At 49.0% G+C, this 9,727-nt stretch overlaps 1 pseudogene; it reads right to left on the bottom strand.

The window, feature by feature from the left end:
• Positions 1-1,142: 1,142 nt before the first annotated feature.
• Positions 1,143-6,665, bottom strand: LOC122466151 (annotated as a pseudogene).
• Positions 6,666-9,727: the final 3,062 nt, after the last annotated feature.

Below are 9,727 nucleotides of genomic sequence, written 5' to 3'. Positions count from 1 at the left end.
TACATTTGGGGTGGGGGTCCGGGGATTGACATTAATTGCTACCGGGCCAATCGGGGTTAAATTACAGCGTTGCAAAATATCAGTACGAGACCACAAGGTCATAAACAAGTAAAACATACGAATGGTCATTCCACTTCCCCATTCGCTGACAGAACAGGAGTAACTGGAGGATTGTATTATGATTTAGTGATCCTTCAGGAGGCCACTGTTCCTGGTCCTCTAATCGGTACTGAGGCCAGTCAACCATACAAAATCACTTCAATTTACCCTTAGTCATTGGATCTGATCCAAATACCTTCCAATTTACTAAAATACACTCTAGGGGTGTGCACCGTACCCTACCTCCCATGCTCTGTTCCTGTCCCATACCTACAGGGTAACTCTGGGCGTCCCCAGGTTCCAACAGAGCATACAATCCGGATTTCAAAAGGTTCCTACCTTATCCAAGGGACCAGTTCCCCACCATCGCCCACAGCTGCTCCTCCCCTATGTCCAAGGGACCGGTTCCTCACCGTCATGCACAGCTGCTTCTCCACTATGTGAGTGCGTTGCACCGTTGTGCCCTCCGGGGTTGATCAAACTGCGTCTCCTCCGAGGCCCCCGATGAACTCACTGGTGTGCGCTGGGCGTCGGTTGTTGCTGCAACCCTCGACCGCCGGAAGGGATCCGGGCAAGCCTAATGCCTCAGACTTTGCCTCAGACAGACTCTCGTGAAGAACATTGCCTGGTCGCTATGGACACCTTCATAAACTGGTGCCTAAGAAATCCCGAATCTGTGACAGTAGCCGGGGTCCCAGGGAATGAATCCGTCACCAGGTCTGAGCTCCCAGGTGGGTTGCACAGAGATCATGGGTGAAGCTTTGACTCCAAAGTGTTTCAACAAGTTGCTGAGATTCTAGGGATCCACTGTTCACACCTTTCTAAGCAATCAGCTCAGGCTCTCTGCAGACTCAAGCAGCGTTGCTCTCAATCGCACTCAGGGCAGCTCTCCCTTCTCATTGCAATAGGGTCAGGCTCTCTGCAGACTCAGGCATTGCTGATAGGTCTCAGATCCTCTCCCAACTCCATCTCAAACTGCCCACAGACAGTGGAGGGTTTCACTGCTGGGTGAACGGAGGAGGGAGAGATGAGGCGGGGCAGGGTCACAGTGCCATCAGGAGAGAGGCGAAGAGAAGCGTGTAGGTGCTGAAGGAGGGCGTGGCATCATTTATTCCAGAGGTGCTGTTTTCTGTAGTGGTGGCTTGGCCCCCGGAGACCACGTGCCCCCATATCCATTCACCGTAGGCCACTGTCCGGACATAGACACTGGGACAATTGGGCTGGCCACAGCCCTCCCGCCAACTCACAACCCCCATCAGGAACCAGGTCCCATTGTGGTCAAAGGCCAGCCGCCCTCCAGAGTCACCCTGGAGGAGCAGACAAATTGGGATTAGCGAGGGCTTTCCCTGTCCCTCTCCCCGACTCCCCAGCCCTCCACCAGCCCTATCCCCAAGCATCCACAATCCAGCCCCTTGGGACTGCAGGCATATAGGCTATCCCATGGCCCCACCCACAAATTTTGTCCACACCAACATGAGAAGTGAAAGGAGTATGGTGTGCTTTTCCAGCTCACTTTTTCTGAAGGAGGCTTTGGTAGCAGAGGTGAGATTCCCCCAGTACATTCACAGGTGCTGCGGTGGCTGTGTTCTTCTTCTCCTGCCCTAGACAGAGACCACCGGCAGAGCTCCCCAGAGCAGTGGGGCTGGGAGTTGGCACCCTGAATATTGAGGCATGGGGTATTTTCCCATCTCACAGTGACTGGCTCAGGCTCTCTGCAGACTCAGGCAGGCCTCAGTTACCCTCTAGCCACATTCTTCCTCTTTTCTACCCAACCACAAAGGTTTAACTATTATTTTAAGAAAATATAAAAGCTGGGGCTCTGTCCTAATCACAGAACTCCAGGAGCTGGGATCTAGTCACAGGGCTCTGCCTTCACTTAGCTCTAAAAGCCAGAGATGCACCTGCCTGCTGGGAGGAAGCCAAGTCTGGAGCTTTGCAACTGCAGCAGCCGTTCTACCGTCTACAGGCCCTAGATGGCGACGGGGAGCTGCGCTGGGCCTCACCTGCATCCAGTCAGCCCACAGCCCTCTCTCACCTGGCAGGGGTCCCTCTGCCCTTCAGCGTAGCCAGCACAGGTCATGTTGGGTTTGACGGGGTCCCTGCCGAGCTTCAGCATCTTGTGGGGTGGGAGAGAAACTGGGAAGAGGGAGAGAGCCAGGACAATGGATCCATCGGCTCCCGCAACCAGGGCCGGATTAATGCAGGGGCTTTAGGGGTTACAGCACAGGGCCCCGGGCTAAGGGGACCCCACAGAAAGCTCTCCAGATGCCACACCCCACCCCCACCTTCTCTCCTGATCCCGCTCCTGCACTCCAAACCCCTTGGCCCCAGCCTGGAGCCCCCCTCCTGCACCCCAAATGCCTCATCACGAGCCCCACCCCAGAGCCAGCATCCCCAGTCAGAGGTCTCACCCCCTCCTGCACCCAACCCCCTGCCTCAACCCGCGGCCCCCTCCCGCACTCTGTACACTGCATTTTTGTCCGTATCTAGAGCCTAGGGGCCCCCACAAAATCTAATATCCCGGGGCCCCCAGAAGAGTTAAGATGGCCCTGCCCGCAACCCACCCCCACGCCTCACAATTCCCTGTCCCCATCTATTGCCCCAAACTACTCTCTTGCCAAATAGTTTCAGATGAAAAAAAAGTTCAGAAAAGTGGCGCCGTTTCTTTGACATATTCCAAACAAACCATTTGCACTTTTCACTTTGAAGCACCACTGTCTTTTGAAATGCAGCTAGATTTATATTTTTAAAAAATAAAATGTTAATAAAAAGGGGATTGAGAAAGAAAGAAAGAAAGAAAGAAAGAAAGAAAGAAAGAAAGAAAGAAAGAAAGAAAGAAAGAAAGAAAGAAAGAAAATTGGAAATGAAACTAAATGAAAACTGGACAACCAGAGACCTGGTTTCAGTCGGGGTCTGTGTATTGCCTGGCATGACAGGGTCCCTGATCTCGGCCGTGGTCTGTGTAGCACCTAGCACAACAATGATGGCCCTGATCGCACTCAGGGTCTATTCAGCTTCTGTCATGATGTCTCCCCCCAACCCCAATCTCAGTTGGCGTTACCCTGTCACAGCTCCTTTGATGAACGAAATGTCTGTTTATAAGTTATGGTGTACCGCTCCTTTGATCAGTAACAGTTATCCATGTGTGCAGATACTGTAACACCCATGTAATATAGCCTATGCACCGCTCTGAAAAGAGGTCTTTTTCCATCAAAAATTTGGATTTCTCCTCATAAAACAAAAAGCAACATTTTTGTCAGGAATTCAAAACTTCTTGAGCTTTTGGGTTTTCCAAACAACAGAATACAAATAAAATAAAATTTGTCTCCCTGAACAGATGCCTTCTGTGGGGAAATATCTGTTGAGTCCAACACCCGGTTTTCCCATTTAAAAGACAAAAAACTGGCCAAGGGTGCTGATAAAAATGCAGAGGTCTTTTTCCTATGCAAAATGTTGACTTCTCATTGAAAAAACTAAATCCAAAAATATGGGGGCCGAAAATTGAATCCGCCCTCGTCTCCCTGCAGGAATCAGGTGCTTTTCAGGAAAATTTCCCTTCAACATTTTAATTCCCCATTAAACCCTAGGTCTACTCCAGAATCCCAGTTCCACCTTGAAATCTCAATTTCTCATCATCCTGATTCCATTGTCTGCTCGGAATGTGGCGTGCTCCAGGAATGCCCTCTTGGGTCTTTGGCCTCCAGCCGTCGCTGCTGTCTGGGGACAAACAACCCATGTCCCTCATGAATGACCGTCCCCTTGCTTTTCACAGTATTTATCCTGGAAAACTTGACAGAGACCAACACCTTCTCTCCAGCAGATACACCATAGGAACACCAGCAATTACTAGTATCCAAGCAGCTTTCCAAAGCAGAGGGTACTTATTTAAGGACAAAAGCAGGAGAATATGTAACAAGGAATAGAAAGGGTCTCACACATGTAGAGGGTTTCCCAGTCCACCTGTTCCGGCCCTTCCATTTCTACACTGCGCACGAAAGTTCGCATCTGTGGGACCCAGGCTTGTCACCTCTGCATTTCCAAGCTAGTGCTTGAGTGTGCAGATTGCATTGCAAACCGGGGTTTTGCAGTTGGTGGATCCGGGTCTACCAGCTGTGCTAATGCCTCCATACCCGGGTAACTCTCACTCCATCGGTGTACAAAGGAGGCTGCTATCACCCAGGCCATAACCTTCACCCAGTGCTGGGTCCTTCCCCTCACCTTCCCCTCTCTAACAGCTGCGAGTCTGCCCCACCTTGTGGGAGAGCGTTCCCCCAACCAGTCACCCAGCAGGGCTTCCCAGTGGGCACACAGACAGAGGCGTCGAGCAGACACACGGGGCTGATGGCTGCCATGAATGCAATCGGCTTCTCCAGCTCCACCAGGGCGATGTCGGCCTAGACTGTGACATTGTCGTAACTGGGATGGAGGATGACCTGCTTCACCGCTGAGAATGTCTGGTTACGGGTCTGATCGAAAATCTGCTTTTCACCCAGCTGCACCCGATACGCTGAATTGACCACAGGCCTGGACGTAAGAAAATCCCATTAGGGAACAGATGGATGGCTCACACAACACTCAGTTGCAGCCAGCTCTGGGGCAGGGAAGCTGTGGAATGGCCACGCAGGAAAGCCAGTGAAAAGGGAGAGAGAATCTATTCAGAGCAGCCACAGTCACTGTCTCTGCCCTGCCTGGGGTACTCACTGATCAAAGCAAAGAGCTGCTGACACCACCCAGCTCTTGGAGATGAGCGAACCGCTGCAGATGTGGGAGCCGTATCTCTGCACGCTGACCTGCCAGGGCCAGGCCCTGTCCTGTGCAGCCTGACCACTGAAGATGCACCCTGAGACCAACTACTTGCCACAGCCTGGGAAGAGAAGAGGGAAGCTGTATTATCCCCTGGCAAGGGAGCTAAAGGGGGAGAGTGTAAATAGTTATGTGTGTTACCTGATGACAGGAGAGCAACTCGTTCCCCTCCCCAAGCCTGGGAAAGAACCCAGGAGACCCGGCTCCCAGCTGCATTCTTTGCTCATGAATCCAGGGCAGGTAACACTGCCATTTTCTTGTGGGCATCTTACATGGGATTCCAACTCCCACAAACACTGTGGCACTTTTCAGGGTGACCTGCCGTGTGTGGGTTGCACCACTGCCTCCTGCCCTGTCTGTGCCCATCACAGAAACTCTCCCAGCCACCAGCTGCTGGTATCCCAGGCAAGCGGTGAGCCCCGCTCTATCCTTCTGCAGGCAGCAATTTACACACCCGATTCCATTACACTCCAGTGCCCAGTCCCCTGTCTTCTGCACACCCGCCATGCACAGCGATCTGCTGCCTCCATGGAAACAGTTCTCCACAACTTGCTGTTTTCACCTCAGTTCAATCCTCTCCTTATTACCGGGCACTAAGACGTTGTGACAGAATATACGCCTGGATCCTCTATTGTAATAATCTCTGTACAAAGTTTGCCATCCGAGGTAAATTTGAAAACTCATAATTTGCAGGTCATTACTGTCTTGGTAAAATGTGTGTGGCCACATTGTATGTGAAGTTATCAGATTCCCCTGTATGATGATACTAAAGCATGTTCCATGCTTGGGGACTGGCCGAACCAGCTCCGCAGAGACAAAGGGCAAGCTGATGCCTCAGCCAGGTGTCAGCAAAGCCAATGGGCCATTTCCTGCTAAATGGCCACTCTTTGGCAGGAAAAGGGGCAGGGGTGAACATCTTCGCAGAGAAACATCTACATTTTCGCAGAGAAACAGCCTGGACTTCCCATCTAAACAGACTGCCTGTTGCCCTTCTCCCAGTGGGAACTGCTCCTGAAAATGGGAACAGGACTATAAAAAGAAAGGGCAGACCCCCAAGGCACCCCCTCCCCCTGCCTCTCTCTCTCTGTCCATTGATTCACTGCAGATGAAGGGAAAAAGGAAGTAGCTGTTAAACAAAAGCAGGTGTCCTCACCTAAGAAGTTTGGCCAGTAATACAGTTGAGAGCATGTGATGAGAAAAACTTTTCTTTGAATTTAACATAATCTGTTGCATCCGATGAAGTGAGCTGTAGCTCACGAAAGCTTAAGCTCTAATACATTTGTTAGTCTCTAAGGTGCCACAAGTCCTCCTCTTCTTTTCTGTTCAATTAGACATTGGTTGTGTTTTATCTTTATTTTTCTTGTAACCATTTCTGACTTTTATGTCTCTTTACTTGTACTCACTTAAAATCTATCCCTTTGTAGGTAATAAACTTGTTTTATCTTATCCAGTGTGTTCACACTGAAGTGTCTGGGTAACTCCATTTAGATAACAAGTTGTGTGTATATCTTTCCCTTAAAGGAATAACGAGACTCAATATATTTTCACCATCCAGGAGAGGGCTGGGCAGTAGAGGACATACATTTCTGGAGGGAAATCTAGGACTGGGCGTGTATTGGGGTCACCATATGGTAATCTTTGAAGCTGGTAAGAGCCAGCATGTGGCTGGCTGGCTGCAACAGATACAGACATAGCTGGGAGTGACTCACATGCTGGACGCTGTTTGTGAGCAGTCCAGACTGGAAGCTACATTGACAAGGCATCGTAATGGGTACCCTAGAGAAGAGGGCAGGGATGACACAGCTACTCATTGGTCTGGATTGTACCCTGGGTACGTCACAGACGTGTCTTAAGTAAAACCAAACTGAAGTTGATTTAACAGAGGCTGAGGGAGAGATTCACAATAAAGGCGAGGAACAGGATGTGGAAACATGAGGTTACCGGGAGAAGAAAAACATAAAATACAGTCTACAGCCTGTAGCTGTTAGCAAGGTACTGTGCTGTCTAATAAGGTGTTACTCATTCGATGGTTAGCTCTTTCAATGCTTGTCTAGTCCATAAAGCTGGGATCCACTGTTCTTCAGACTCCCCCACCCCATAACGGATAACCACAGGGACCAATCTTTTGCACTCTCCAGGGGGTTCATTTGTCTTTGTGAATCTCCAATCTGCATCTTCTCCAGGCAGTAATCAAAGCTGTTTCCACGGGTGCCCAGTTTTCAGACTCCCCATCAGATTTGGAACAAAACATCCTATGTCACCTAGCTCTGAACTCATTCCCCACACAAAGCACAAACTGCAATCAGCTGGACCTCAGAGACCCCACACGCCCCTTTCATTGTACACGGTCAGGCACTGATATAATACCCCTAACAGCACATGGCTGGGTTAGTTTGGGCATGTCTACATCACAAGTGCTTAGGGAGTGAAGAAAGAATGGGCAGAGCTGGGATTATTATGGGGTTGAGGCTATCTTGGAAGTTAGCTTAAGGTTCTCATGAAATTAGGGATACAGTTATCATTGGGTTATGATTCAGGTTATGACGGGGTTAAGGTCATCAGGGCTAATTCTGGGAGGCAGAATACAATGAGGCTGGAAACACCTGGCTTCCTTTGCAATTCATGGGCCCAGCATAAAGGTAAAAGAGTTATTTACATAGGCCAATCAAATTAACACAAGCCGTCTTGTGGAAACTTTAACCCTAACTTCCAGGATAAATTTTGTTATAACCTCAATGATAATCTTCATCCAATAACCTTAACCTTAACTCAATTATAACCTTAACCCCAAGATAACCTTAACCCTAACTCCTATTATATCACTTTATCCCTCCCCCCGCCTCCTCTAACATACTAGATGCCACTCAGTTCTCGGAGCTGGGAATCGGACCCAGGATCCTAGCTTCATTCTCATTCCACATGCCATGGGCAGGTAATGCTGGCATTTTGCGGTGGGTGCCTTACCTGCCTGATTCTGACTCCCCTGAGCACCTATGGAGTGAAGAAAGAGAAGACAAAGATATTAATAAGGGGGTGTGTCAAGGTTCCTTCCCCATTCTGAACTCTAGAGTACAGAGGTGGGGACCGGCATGAAAACCTCCTAAGCTTTCTTTTGCCAGCTTAGGTTAAAACTTCCCCAAGGTACAGACTATTTTACCTTTTGCCCTTGGACTTTCGCTGCCACCACCAAACGTCTAACCAGTATTATATTATTAGGAAAGAGTCCATTTGGAAACATCTTTCCCCCCAAAAATCCTCCCAAACTTTACTCCCCTTTCCTGGGGAAGGGTTGATAAAAATCCTCACCAATTTGCATAGGTGACCACAGACCCAAACCCTTGGATCTTAAGAAACAATGAAAAAGCATTCAGTTTCTTAAAAGAAGAATTTTAATAGAAGAAAAAGTAAAAAGAATCACCTCTGTAAAATCAGGATGGTAAATACCTTACAGGGTAATCAGATTCAAAACATAGAGAATCCCTCTAGGCAAAACCTTAAGTTACAAAAAGACACAAAGACAGGAATATCCATTCCATTCAGCACAGTTTATTTTCTCAGCCATTCAAACAAACAGAATCTAACGCATCTCTAGCTAGATTACTAAGTTCTAAGACTCCATTCCTGTTCTGTCCCCGGCAAAAGCATCACACAGACAGAGAGAGAGGCTTTGTTTCTCCCTCCCCCCAGCTTTTGAAAGTATCTTGTCTCCTCATTGGTCATTGTGGTCAGGTGCCAGCGAGGTTATCCTAGCTTCCTAACCCTTTACAGGTGAAAGGGTTTTTCCTCTGGCCAGGAGGGATTTTAAAGGGGTTTACCCTTCCCTTTATATTTATGACAGGGTGTTATACACAGTCATTTCACAGTGTATCTGGGGGATTGGGTGCCAGTAGCTCCAACCACAATTCCCAGGCTCCACCCACTCTCCTGAAACTTCCGTGCTATCCTCAGCAACAGTTACAAATCTTAGCAGAGTTGCTATTCAACTCACTATTTACAGGTTCCAGAGTTAACATTCCCCATTGACCTGAGTAGGATGGCTCAGGACTGAATGCAGAAATCAGGGCTAGGTGGGCAGGGGTATCTATGAAGGATGAAGGTGTTGGATCCCCTTGTTATTCACTAGCTCAATTCCCTCCCTCACAAGCCCATATCTCTCTCTCCCTCCCATGGCAGGTAGGGTCCCGTCTCCCATCTCCACTCCTCCCCAAACTCACCCTGCACCAGGCTCGCCGACAGCAGTGCTATGGCCCTCCTGGCCCTATCTTGGCCAAACCCAGCTCCCTCAATTGCTCCGACCAAAGCCCGGCTGGGGAATGAATGCACTGAGGCAGGATTTTATAGACAAGGCTCCTGCCTCCACCCTCCCCAGATCGACAGAGAACAGGTGTGACTGATCCCACAATGAGACACTTAAGTGCTGTTTATTTGGCCAGCAAACAGGGTGCCAGCATTCTCATTCTGCTCTGCCTGGAATTTCCCGCTATGGGTGTCCTGCAAAATCAAAAAAAAAAAAACAAGAAAAGGGGAGGCGCATGGTGATTTTCACTTCCCTGTTTTGTTAGCAGCTGAATGTGTAAAGGACGACTAGCCAAGGACATAGAGGTATGATGGGAATGAGATTATCAATGTGGTTCGGTGAAGGTTATCATGCAGTGAATGTTATAATGAACGTTAGGATGAAGGTGGTTCGTTGATTCTAAGGTGAGAAGGCACCACTGCGATCATCTAGTCTTATTTCCTGTATAGCACAGGCCAGAGACCTGCCCCCGAAATAAGTCCTAGAGTAGCACTTTTAGAAACACATCCAGTCTTGAATTAAAAATTG

The sequence above is a fragment of the Chelonia mydas genome, chromosome 6 (assembly GCF_015237465.2).
Source record: "Chelonia mydas isolate rCheMyd1 chromosome 6, rCheMyd1.pri.v2, whole genome shotgun sequence".
Classification (NCBI taxonomy): domain Eukaryota; kingdom Metazoa; phylum Chordata; order Testudines; family Cheloniidae; genus Chelonia; species Chelonia mydas.
The sequence above is the reverse complement of the archived record's forward strand: the minus strand, read 5'-3'. Positions and strand labels throughout refer to the sequence as shown.